The sequence below is a fragment of the Podarcis pityusensis genome, assembly GCF_964106645.2.
Source record: "Podarcis pityusensis genome assembly, chromosome: 9".
NCBI lineage: Eukaryota > Metazoa > Chordata > Lepidosauria > Squamata > Lacertidae > Podarcis > Podarcis pityusensis.
The window spans coordinates 34,997,979-35,011,912 of NC_138034.1; positions in this window are offsets into that span (position 1 = coordinate 34,997,979).

Consider the following 13,934-nt stretch of genomic DNA (forward strand, 5'->3'; position numbering starts at 1 on the left):
TTACTACTATCTCCCTTCCTTTTGCATGCTTGGCCATCTGTTCCAGGAAGGCATCATCTATGTCCTCCGTTTGGCTTGGGGATCTATAGTAAACTCCCACAATGAGGTCACTGTTATTCTTCTCTCCCTTAATTTTGACCCAAATGCTCTCACTTTGGCTTTGAGGTTCTAAATCTTGGATCTCTTCACAGGTATACACATCCCTGACATATAACGCCACTCCTCCTCCTTTCTTGTCTGGTCTGTTTCTCTGAAATAGATTATATCCCCCCATTATTACATTCCAATCGTGGGACTTATCCCACCAGGTTTCAGTGATGCCTATTATGTCATATTTAGTTTGCTGTACCAAGAGCTCAAGCTCATCTTGTTTATTTCCCATGCTTTGCGCATTAGTGTACAGACATTGAAGTCCATTAATCATTCCCCCGTGTCTCTTATTTAAGGATTTTTTTCCTCCCACCACTAGGTCTGCGTGCTGTTTGCTCCATTTGGTCTATGATATTTGGATGATCATCTTCATCAATTGATAGGCTCCTACCTTCAGGAGCACTGTCTCCCTCCCCCACATTAGTCAGTTTAAAGCCCTCCTGATGAGGTTTCTGAGATTTTTGGCAAAAACATTCCTCCCAACCGTTGTGAGGTGCAGCCCATCGCTTGCCAGAAGCCCATCTTCAAGAAACTGCAGTCCGTGATCTAAGAATCCAAACCGTTCCTGTTTACACCATTTGCGAAGCCAGCTGTTCACTTCCACTATTTTTCCCTCTCTCCCTGGGCCACGTCGTTCAACTGGGAGGACAGATGAGATGACAATTTGTGCATTTAATTGCTTCAATTTCCTGCCCAGAGCCTCGTAGTCTCTTTTGATCTTCTGGAGGCTATTGCTTGCAGTGTCATTGGTTCCCACATGAACCAAGAGGAAGGGTTACAGATAGGTAGCCGTGTTGGTCTGCCATAGTCAAAATAAAAAATATTCCTTCTAGTAGCACCTTAAAGACCAACTGTTTGCTCCATTTGGTCTATGACTCATACCAATGAGCATACATTTGGTCTATGCTCATACCAAGAACTAACTTAGTTGGTCTTTAAGGTGCTACTAGAAGGAATATTTTTTATTTTGACAAGAGGAAGGGGTATTTGTCAGTGGGTTTTATGATTTTATGATTCAATGACTGGTCCTCACCCTCTGGTGTGGAGGGAGGCCCCACAGTACCAGGCAGATGAGGTAGATTGGCAACAAGAACATTCCATTTTCATGATTTATTTCTTCTTCTTTGGGAAGATACCTGTGTAGAAAATAAGGCTGGGGCAGGATTCAAGGAGAAATAAATTTGGGAAAATCTGTGGGAAATCAATTTTTGGTGAGTGTAGGAGGATCTGTTTGGGAAGTGATTCTGTACTACACTTGTGGTAGAAAAATGGTGATTTGGAAATTGTACAATTAAGTAAATTTCTCCTGGATCACACCACTGTCCATATTGATCTGTTTTCAACAGCAGCCAGCCAGATCCCCATGGGAGCTGATAAGCAGGTCATGTAATTGTTGGACTTCTTTTGTCCTTTGGTTCTTTGGAGAGGTATGCTATTTTGAATAAAGATGTTTCATTGAGATTCTCCAAATTGTTCTCCAGCTGATTGGCCCAATTCTAGCTCATCACTGTAAACCTTGAGATGTATCTTCTTGTCAGAGCTGCCCAAAGATCATTCTCTCATCTCAGCTAGATGGAATTCCATGTTATCTATTCTGAAAGAATCTAAGTTCGGCCAATAATGTGTTGGATTCCAAATCCAACACTAATGTGTTTCACAATCTATATTATCTATTTATAAGTATTAATTCTGGACTTCGTTAGAATAAAATTCGCACAGTAGGGGGATTCCTCTGCTGTTGCCAGATGGTATTTGTGTCACTTCCACATCACTTGCAAATCCATCCAGTGTGTTAGATATCCCCTCCCCTCCCACTAAATCTGAACTCGTAATATCAAATCTGGCTTGATACATATGAAATGTTCAAAAAGAATGCTATATTGAAGACATTTATTTCTATTGAATCTAGATTCTTGACCTTTATCATTTATGTTGTGCATTAGCTTAGCTTTGATTTAATAGTTTAATATAATCCTTTAAAGGCTTCCTCTTGATGCTTTTCTTGTTCAAAATGTGTAACTGCTTGAAAGATTTAAAAGAAAAGAAATAAGGTGAACACTTGACTAATAGACTCAATTTTCCTGAATCATGTCTCCTCTATGTTTCCTCTTTTCCAGGCTAAATATACCCAGCTCCCTCAACTATTCCTCACAAGGCCTGGTTTCCAGATCCTTGATCATCTTGGTCACCCTCCTCTGCACAAGTTCCAGCTTGTCAATATCCTTCGTAAATTGTGATGCCCAGAACTGGACACAGTAGTTCAGGTATGGTCTGGAATACAATTTTCATGTCATGGGGGACATGGGTGGCGCTGTGGTCTAAACCACTGAGTCTCTTGGGCTTGCTGATCAGAAGGTTGGCAGTTCAAATATGCGTGATGGGGTGAGCACCCATTGCTCTGTCCCAGCTTCTGCCAACCTAGAATTTCGAAAGCACACCAGAGCAAGTAGATAAATAGGTATCGTTGCAGCAGGAAGGTAAACTGTGTTTCCATGCACTCTGGCTTCCATCACAGTGTCCTGTTGCACCAGAAGCGGTTTCCTCATGCTGGCCACATGACTCGGAAAGCTGTCTGTGGACAAATGCTGGCTCCCTTGGCCTGAAAAGCGAGATGAGCGCTGCAACCCCATAGTCAAGTATGACTGGACTTAAACATCCAGGGTTCCTTTACCTACCATGTCACCACTTTGGGTGATGGCAGGTCATGGAGCTAGAGAAGTGATGATAATGGGCAGAGATGTACTGGTGTATAAGTAGAGTGTGTTGAATTTTTCAGAAATATACTTTTATGGAGCTACCGATTCTCTAATATTACATACTGAGAAACCTCCCTTCCCTCATAAGATCTTTGGATTTTATTTTGTCCTTTCATCCTCTTTCTACCAACCAATTGCTTGTGTGAAATAGGAACATGACTGTTTGTGCAGGTGAAACATGGTTGCAAGGGACTAAACCTGATGATTTTATGGGAGACTTGCCATTTAAACGGTATGTCTGTTATTTGCACAGTACAATGAAAAATCAAACCAGCACAATACTGGTACAAGACACTGGAAAATCAGATTGAAAAACTGAAATGAAAGCCTTGGGGGCAAAGTTCCATTTGCAGAGTGTTTGATAGGTGTCCACTTTCATTTCTAACAGGACAAATAGATTACACTTTTGCAATAACTGGATGATGCAATCTAGAGCAAGGAATAGTTCAGACATGAAATTTGGAGCCTATCCAGGTATGCAGAAAGAGATTCAATTAGATGCCTCTTCAGCATACAAACTATTATTGTAGGTATTTTTTTTTAAAATAGCCTATACTCCTTTTTTCACAACCTCAAAGTGCCTTACAAAAATCAACTCAAAGAGTAAAAACTAGGGATAAGTATATTCACTCATTTCTATGAAATTTATTCTACCATTCAGTTATGACTTAGTTACAAGGTGTTTATCTTTTTTTGGGGGATGGAAAGATTTATTTTAGAATATTGTTAATGGATTTTGTGTGCATTCAAGACAACAACAGCAATTCCATCATACAAAAAAGTTTGTTCCTTTGAGGTTTTTTGCATGTGTATGCTGCCTTTCTGCTGGAGTGTGCCAGGTGTGATCCTGCGGGCTGCTGATTCTGATAAGCATGAGAGCTGATACACGGAGGGATGCTTTCTAAAGTCCAAGCGTCCCAGGACATGAATGGTATTCAGTGTTAAAACTAATTCCTTGAATTGGGCTTGGGAGCAAATAGGTAGTGGGAAATATTAATTAAATCAAAACACCAGAGTTGTGAGGGTTGGTTTTTGTTTTGTTTTGTTTTTTGGTAAATATTTATCTCTGTACTAGTTCTTAGACATCTTGGCAACCTCTAATATAGATGTAGCCAATGTGGTGACCTCCAGATTTTGATGGACTGCAGTTCCCATCACCCCTGACCAGAGCCCATGTTGGCTGAGGCTGGTAGAAGCTGCAGTCCAATAATATCTGGAGGTCAGCATGCTGCCAACCCCTGGATTAATAATGCACAAAGAAGATCTCCCCAATGAAACTTTTATTTTCAGCATGCATTGGCTTTATACCTTATATGGAAATGCTTGCCAATGCAATGTGAGTTTGAATTCCAAACAATACCTCATACATAATCGAAATAAGGTTTCATTTATTTCAGTAATCCATCTGTGATGGGACGATGAGCTGCTTGTGTGTAAAATCCTAGTCCCTCAGAGTTTGGTCAAGTTTGCAAACCTCTGTCTGTAACGGAGCCCCTTAAACATGGCTCCGTCAGTCGCTGGCAGATTCCGACAGTGGTTGCTTTCGGAATCGCTTCCAACATAAAAGCTCCTTAACGGAAACACGTCTTCTGGACTCTCTGCGTGACAGTTTCCGGCGAGGAGTGGGTGTCCCTACAGGAGGTCCTGAAACCTCCCCACTGTTTTCGCTGGAAGTGTCTCTGAGCCATCCCTCCAGCTCCCTTTCCCTCAGCTCAGCTCCTCTCCCCCTACTGGTTCCCTCTTCAGCTGCTGAGTCTCTCCCAACCTGTGTGAGCCCTTTCACTTCCCTTCCTTCCGATGGCAGTTCCCTGACATCCACCTCCCCTCCAGGGCCCCCTTCATCCCCTCTCGCCCCCTCCTCTACGGGCGGTGAGGAGGCAAAACCCCGGAATGAACTTCCTTCATCTTCCGATGTCCCGAACACTTCTCTCCACCTGTTGCGGTTCCTGGTCTCGAAGTACTCCTCCTCCTCAGAGTCCATCTCCCCTTCCCCTTCCGATTCCGAGAATCCTTCCAACTCCTCCTCCTCATCGGTGGTCCCAAAGTATTCCCTCCGGAACCTCTCCACAGGCTGAGGTTTCCTTGGGAACCTTTGATGGAACGTTTCTATCAATACCTCGTCATTGATATCTTCTGCCATTACCCAAGTGTTTTCTGACTCCGGTTCTCCTTCCCACGCTACCAAATACTCCACCTGATCCCCCTTCCATCTGGCGTCGAGGATTTCTGCCACATGGCTGCTGCATTCCCTTTCTTCTATGACCGGTCCCCGAGTGGCCATCCCTTCTCGTCCCCCCTCATACGGTGACAGTAACGACCTGTGAAATACTGGGTGCAGTTTCATGTGGTTGGGTAACCGGAGCCTGAAAGCCACTGGGTTGACCTGTTGAATGACCTCAAAGGGACCCAATCTCCTGGGTCTTAATTTCTTACAACCTCCTTTGAACGGCAACCCTTGGGTTGACAGCCACACCCTATCTCCCACCCTTATGGTTTCACCTTCCCTTCGGTTCTTGTCTGCCTGCCTCTTGTATTCTTCCTTCGCCCTTTCTAAGTTGAGTTGGAGCTGACGATGGATTGCTTCCATTTCTTCTACAAAATGCTCGGCTGCCGGGACACCCCATCTCTCCCCTTCTCCCCCTGGGAAAGCCCTGGGATGACACCCATAATTAGCCAAGAAGGGGCTCATCCCTGTGGACACATTCTCGGCATTGTTGTAGGCAAATTCCGCCAGCGCCAACTTTTCTACCCAGTCATTCTCTCTGTCATTGACATAACACCTCAGGTATTGCTGGAGGACCCCGTTTGCTCTTTCCGCCTGCCCGTTGGTTTCAGGGTGCCGGGCAGTCGAAAAGTTGACCTCCACCTGCAGTAAGCTCATGAGCTTCCTCCAGAACCTGGAAGTAAATTGTTTTCCTCGGTCTGAGACCACCCTCAATGGCACCCCGTGCAACCTAAAAATGTGTTCTACAAATAACTTCGCTGTCTCTTCCGCCGTGACTGCATGCGAGCAGGCTACAAAGTGGCACATCTTTGTTAGTAGGTCTACCACCACCATGATGGCTGTTTTCCCCTTGGACTTCGGCAGATCAGTCATAAAATCTATCGACACTGCCTCCCAAGGTCGTTCTGGGGTTGGTAAGGGTTCTAATAGCCCCGCCGGTGCCCGCCTCTCCCCTTTGGCTCGCTGGCATTGCTCACACCCTCTTACATACTCCCGTACATCTTCCCTCACCTTAGGCCACCAAAATTCCCTGGTGACCAACCACATGGTTTTGTGTTGTCCAAAATGCCCCGCCGTGGGGCTGTCGTGCAACTGCTTGAGTACCCTCCCCCTTAAGTCTCCTTCAGGGATATACAGTGCCCCTTTGTAATACAAAGCTCCATTTCTTTCCTCGAAACCCCCTGGTTCCTCTCCCTCACCCCTAAGACCTCTGAGCTTATTCTGGGCGTATTCATCATTCTCTGTTTCCTCTACCAGTTCTCTTTGTCCCACCAATGCCGCCCCACACACCCAGCGGTCCTCTGGAATGACATGTCTCTCTTCGGGTGCTCCCTCCCCCTCCAAATATTCAGGTTTGCGTGAGAGAGCGTCCGCCCTAATGTTCTCTGGGCCTGGCACGTAACAAATCTCAAAGTTAAATTTGGAGAACTCCTGGGCCCATCTCACTTGCCGTTGGTTGAGCACTCGTGCCGTCCTCCAATACTCTAGGTTCTTGTGGTCAGTGCACACTTGCACCTTATGTTGTGCGCCAATTAGCAGGTGCCTCCATCTCCGGAACGCCTCATGAATGGCTAGTAGTTCTCGGTCATACACCATGTAGTTCCTCTCGGATTTGTTCAGCTTTCGCGAAAAAAAGGCACACGGTCTCCACTCTGACTCCTCCTTCCCTGGCTGCAGAAGCACCGCCCCAATAGCTCTGTCTGATGCGTCAGTTTCCACTCTCATCGGTTTTTGTAAATCCACATGCAGGAGTTGTTGTTCCGAGGCGAAGGCCCTTTTTAGTTCCTCAAATGCTCGCTCCGCCTCCTCAGTCCAAACGAACTTCTTCTTACTGCTGAGACAGTCCGTAATGGGCGCCGTCAGGTGGGCAAAGTTTCGGATGAACTTACGATAGAAGTTCCCAAATCCTAGGAACCTCTGCACATCCTTCCTTGTTTTGGGTGTTTTCCATTCCAGCACCGCCTGGACCTTGCCGGGATCCATGGCCAATCCCTTGTCTGACAGGCGATACCCCAGGAATTCCACCTCCTTGGTATGAAACTGACACTTCTCCAGTTTCACCCACAGCTGGTTGGCTTGCAGCCTGCTCAACACTTCTCTGACGTCTCTCACATGCTGCTCCTCATTCTCAGAATACACCAACACGTCGTCTAAGAAGGCCACACAATTCTTGTAAAGCAAAGGCCCCAGGACGTGGTTCATAAACGATTGAAAGCACGCGGAGCCTCCTTGTAGGCCGAAGGGCATAACTAAATATTCAAATGCCCCCAAAGGGGTGAACATGGTGGTTTTCCATTCATCCCCCTTCCTTATTCGTATCAGGTTGTACGCCCCCCTTAGGTCCAGTTTAGTAAAAATCTTTCCCTTCCTGACCCTTGTCAAAATGTCGTCAATCCTGGGCATAGGGAAAGCCACTGGTTCTGACACTGCATTTAAGGCCCTGAAGTCACACACAAGCCTCGGCTTGTTCGTGTTTTTTTTATCCACAAAAAATACTGGGCTGCCCCCCACCGCCCTGGACTCTCTGATGAACCCTCTCTTCAGGTTCTTGTCAATGAACTCTCTTAGCTCCTGCATCTCTCTGTCTGACATGGCGTACAGCTTGCCTACAGGGAGCTGTGCCCCAGGGAGTAAATTGATTTGACAGTCAAAGGGTCTATGCGGGGGTAGTTGGTCAGCTTCCCTTTCGCTGAAGACGTCGCGGAGATCTGCGTATTGTCGTGGTACCTTCACGTTCTCCGTTACTTCAGTCCCTGCTAGGGTGGCTTGGGCCCCTGCCAAACCCTTTCCCTCTTTGCAGTGTTCTAAGCAATGTGCTGAACCAAAAGAAACCACTCTCTGATGCCAGCCCACCAGCGGATCATGTAACGCTAGCCAGCTCATCCCCAATATAATGGGAGCTCCTCCCAAGGTGGCCACATTAAACGCTATCAGTTCGGTGTGCCTTGCCACCTTCATTATCATTGGGACGGTCTGCAAGCTGACTTCTCCTCCCAACAGCTCCCTGCCATCGATCGTGGTCACCTGCAGGGGGTTGCTTAAAGGGATCGTCTGTATCTGGTGTTCAGCTGCAAACTCTTTGCTCATGAAATTGCAGGAGCTGCCTGAGTCCAACAGCGCCTTTATCTTTAGAGGGTGTCCGTTTGGCAGCTCTAGCGCCACTTCTATCACTAGGGCGGGTTTAGGAGGTTCTGGCGTGGGCACTTTCACTGCTCTTTGGCCTGGCTGCTGTGCCCCGACGGTGGCAGCCAGGCGTTGGCTTTTACTTGCTTCGGTATTTCTTCCTCTCTTCCCTCCACAGCTCCTACCATCCCTTGCCATTCCTTCCTCTGGGGGCAGACTCTGGCAAAGTGACCTGGCTGTTGGCAGAGATAGCATTTCCGGGCGCCTTTTCCCTCCTTCTTTCCCCCCTCACTGGGCTTTGAAACTGCGCGCGCGCGCGCTGTTCCGATTTCCATCGGCTCTGCCGGCGGGAAAGTTGGCTCTGGAATGTCTGGAATGCGGAACTCCTTCCAACGTTCCCCCTTCCCTTCCCGCCTCTCCAATGCTCTCGCCTCCTGGCGCGCTCCTATGGTCAGCGCTGATTTGGTCAGCTGGTCCATAGACTCCGCCCTGGGCGCCCGGGAAAGTTCGTCTTTCACAGCCGAAGAAAGCCCTTCTTCAAAGAGCATTTGAATGGGTTCCGCCGATAGATCCCACCCCAATTTATGGATCAACATGGTGAACTCAGTCCAGTACTCACGGACAGATCGGCTCCCCTGTTTGCAAGCCATTAACTGTCTGCGGACCACTCCCTGTTCAATATCGCTGGAAAACATCAGATCCATGGCGCGAAAGAACTTCATCGTGTCCTTTAGGACGTCACTATTCGCTGCCATCAGGGGTCTAACCCAGTCTCTCGCCCCCTTTTCAAGATGCCCAATCACGAAAGCCACTCGTGATTCCTCGTCAGGGAATTCATCAAACTGCAGATTGAGGGCATATTGCATCTCTGTCCGAAAGCCATGATAGTCTTTGGGCTCCCCCCCAAACTTCTGCACCAATCCTGGTACCTTTCTGACGAGCTGGGTGTCTTTCCCCTTTTTGTCTGCATCCTGAGCCCTCCTCTCCTCAAGCCTCGCCGTCTGCAGCGCTAGCTGGACCTCCAACACCCGGTACCTTTCTTCCAGGCTTGGACCCGCTCCAGCTCCTGCTTCTCCGGTTCCGGCTGGGTTGCTCATGATGCCTTCTCCTGCACAAGCTGCTCACGAAGACTGTCGGAATGCTGTGATGGGACGATGAGCTGCTTGTGTGTAAAATCCTAGTCCCTCAGAGTTTGGTCAAGTTTGCAAACCTCTGTCTGTAACGGAGCCCCTTAAACATGGCTCCGTCAGTCGCTGGCAGATTCCGACAGTGGTTGCTTTCGGAATCGCTTCCAACATAAAAGCTCCTTAACGGAAACACGTCTTCTGGACTCTCTGCGTGACAGTTTCCGGCGAGGAGTGGGTGTCCCTACAGGAGGTCCTGAAACCTCCCCACTGTTTTCGCTGGAAGTGTCTCTGAGCCATCCCTCCAGCTCCCTTTCCCTCAGCTCAGCTCCTCTCCCCCTACTGGTTCCCTCTTCAGCTGCTGAGTCTCTCCCAACCTGTGTGAGCCCTTTCACTTCCCTTCCTTCCGATGGCAGTTCCCTGACACCATCCAAATCCATTTTTAAATGGGAAAACAATCTGCTAGAAGTTAGTGTATTGTGATAAACAAGCTAGTAAGTATAGCATTTCTGTGTGTGTCTTGCAACCATTTCCCTTGAACTATGTGACCAAGGATTTGAAAGCATAAGTGGATTTATTATAGGAAATGGGTTGTATCCAACCAAGTTATACTCAGAGTAGACCCATTGCAATGGAGCTAAGCTGTGTTCATTAATTTTAATTGGTCTACTTTGAATATATCTAATTTAGATGTAACTCAGTATCTGGAAACTCAATGCATTTCTTGAATGTGCATTGAGACCATCTTGGTGGTCTTTACCTTTTTCTGTGGCAGGGTGCTTCCTTTACATTGTTGTGTGGTATGTGGCAATGCAACAGTAGAAATTTAAAACTGAATCTCCCCAATGGGAAAAGGACTATCTGCGTATTATGTAGCTATGAAAGCATAGGAGTCCTTCCAGAAAAAAGTGCTCAGCTTTCATACGCACATTATTTTATGAGGTGCATGGGGTGCTAGGGAAGGTGTAGTACCTCTGGTGGAGGACACATTGTGCTCCTTCTGGGATAGTACATCTGCCTTTGGTCCCTACCCTCTGGGAAATGGCTTTGAATGGCTGGCTAAACCAGGTGAGGGTAGCCAATGGGTCTCAAATCCTCAGTGTGTTAGGGACTTCCTCTGCATGTAAAGACAAGCTCTGGCAAATTGAGCAAACACAACCAACAATGGGTTCTACAGTCAAGAAGGTGGTTTCTGTACAAGCAGTAGAGGGAAGTGAGGGGCTTGTCAACCTGGGAAGGTAGCCCATCTAGGAGAAGGGAAACCCTGGTCTAAAGAGCAAACTGTACACAAATCCAGAGTGGAGTCTGTAAGACGGTTGGATGGTGCCTTGTACGCCTCCTTCCGGCAACTCCTGCAGTCAAGCTGGTGCCAAACATATTCCTCTGCTTTCTTCTGGACCATTATCACCAAGGCTGAGGGGAGGTCTTGTTGTCTAGGCAGCCCAGGACCTCCATACACACTGCCTGCATTTCTACCCCAGGGAGGTCACTTTGGCACTGCTACTGCAGTGGTTTGACTTCACCTCCGGAGGTGCACTCCATTGTCTCTTGAGACAGATGGATGCCAACAATATATTTATTTATACCCTGTCTTTTTCCCTGACAGAGACTCATGGAAGCTTACAGATAAAAATAAGAACAGCTAAAAAAAGAAAGAAAAAATTCCTTAAGAACAATTATTGATTGAATTAAATTTATGTATGTATATGTACATGTATAAATATATATATTAAAACACAAAAGCGTGAGAGAGAAATGTAGGGACCTTACAGTGTTGGGGTTTTAAATGAACATTTGAAGGTTCATCATGAATGAAGAAGAAACTGAAATAGCACAAGATGAATCTATATCACATATAGCTGCATGAAAAGAGATCAAATAGGATTTCTCAGTTTGATTATGTGAACGAGTTTTCTTGATCCTCAAGCTTCTGTACTCCCTACTCCTCCAGCACCATATGAGCCAGAATTGGCAATATCTTCTTCCCATTTAGTAGTAGCAGTGGCTTACTGTTATGACCCTAAAAGGAGTGTGGTTTGTGTAAGGTACAGTTTAGTGAGACAAGCCAGACTCAGACCATGGTTTATGGTCCTGGTATATTAATAAATCATATTTTACACTAATCTACAATTTGTCATTTTGGGAGATACAATAAACTGCAGCTACTGCTAAACAGGAAGTGGATTCATCCAGTCTCCTTCTTGTTGTTGTACCAGGGTTGGGGTATGGAGTGGGAGACTAGGGCTTCAGCAGGCTCATTTATATATCACAGAATGGTTTAGCAGTACAGTCATACCTCTACTTACATATCCCTCTGGATACGGAATCTTTGGGTTTCGGCCACGGCAACCCGCATGCGCAGAAGCGTGCCTCTATTTACGTAATTTTTGGGGTGCCAACGGAACCCTGGAACGAATTTGTATCCAGAGGGTCCACTGTATATCCAATCTGGGTGTGAAAACTAGCAGGTTAAAAGCAAGTTTAGTAGTTTTGTTGTTGTTTTTACCTTGTGAGCAGAATGCACTATAGCAAAATGTTGCAAGCCTTTGAGTGTCTCAGAAGGAATAAAAGCCACATTTGCTATTTATTTGAGACATACACTGTTGGACAACAAGCGATGTTAGTGCAGGGGAAAAAGAAGCATTTATATTTGAGTCAGAATGGGACAGCAGTGTTCATTAAACAGCAAATACAAAAAGCTTACGTGTTTACCTTTTAAGCCCATGGATTCTGTTCTGATTAGTCTGAATGGCAACTGAAAATCATGCAAGCAGTGTAATAGCAAGTGATACACAGGAGGAACATCCTACAAGAATGACATTGGTAGGATTTCTGCCCACGTAAATGTTAACTGGAGTTATTGAATTTTAGGAAGAGGTAGGACAGAACAAGCAAAAATGTCTATTTGGAATAATAAAATAATCAGTATAGACAGTTGCTGCTGCCTGCATTAGAAATAAATTAAAAAAAACCAAAATCCATACAAAATAAGCATATGTCAGGTGGCTGTAAGCAACTCCCACAGCCAGTTGCCAGGAACATACAAAAACAAGGAAAAGTTCTTACCATCTGCTTTTTATTCAATATTTACAGAGAGAGGCTTGGAACATTCCCCAACCCCTTCTCTCCCATTTCCTCATTTGTCATCAGCATCACCTTCTCTATGGGTACCACTTAGTGCCATCTGTCTTTGAGCTCTTTGCTCTCCTACTTTTAAGGCTCGCCAGGTTCTGGGAGATGGTGGATCCAGAATGCTTTCTAGTGACGTGTCAGCCAGCTGCTGCTCCAGCTCTGCCTGCTCCTCCTCTTCCATTATTTCCCAACTTTCCCCCTCGTCTTCCTCTGAGCTGTGACCTCCCTCAAACCCCTGTTGTGATTCTGAACTGTCTTCTGCTTCTCTGGAAGGGTCAGGCTGGGGAGGCGGTCTCCACCATTCCTCCTCTGCCCAGTCCCTGACAGCAGGTCATGATTTCTTCACCATCCAGAAGTTGCTGAACTCAAACTCCTATTGTTCCTATTGGCCATACAGCCGCTGAGAATTGTAGTTCAGCAACATTTGGAGGGCCAAAGGTTCCTCACACCTGTTTTATTGGATCAGTTCCTTCCTGCTTCACATTTCCACAGAATTCACAGTACAGGTTGTTAAGGCTGGAGAAGGAGGGAGGGAGTGATTACATTTCAATCTTCTACTGCAGTTCTTGTGCTGTGTCCCACCCAGGTATATAAAGCAGATACCTTGCCAGAGATATTAATCCTTCACATGAGCTGAAGGGCAAGAACCAAAGGGCTCTCATCCTCTGGCTTGTCACCTGTACCACAAAGACTGCTGCAAATAATCAAGACACACAGGGCACAGAGTTGTTGAGATTTGCAGGGTTTTTTTCTGGAGAAGATCCACAAAACAGCTTTGATCCTGGTCAGGACTTCCTTATTGTGCCTGCAGCTTATGTGACTCCACCCTCTTTATTACTTCCAAAGAAAACTTGCACAGGAGAGCAAGGAACGGCCTTCATTTGAAATCCTTTGGGATTCTGTTTTTGCTGCAGCAGCTGTGCGTTCAGAGATAATCTAAGCCTTAAGGCTTATCTGAAGTTTCTACAAGAGTGGTGGTTGGCAGTTTAAACTGCAGTATGGGGATTAGGCGGTGCTCCCTTTGTTGAGTTCTCTGGGTTCCATTTATACTTTCTTGAATTCTCTTTTTTTAATTATGTGGATTTATTTTTAAACTTCTTTGGATGACCGTGGCTAGAATATTTAAAGTTTTATTTTTTCATACCATTTTACATTTTAATGCTATATATTTTTTAAAATTTTTATTTTTATTTTTAATGGGTATTTTTCTTTAAAAAAATGCTCAGGTTACATTTCCACCACAACCCAATGACAAATAATTTAAAGTGGGTAAACTTTAGAGGCAGAACATACATTCACAATACCAGACTCTAATAGATTTCATCTCCTAGAGAAGGAAGAGGCACAAGAGTCTCCAGAGAAGAAATTCCAAGACTAAGAAGGAAAACTCATAAAGGTTTCAGACAAAAGCAAATAGGTTTTCAT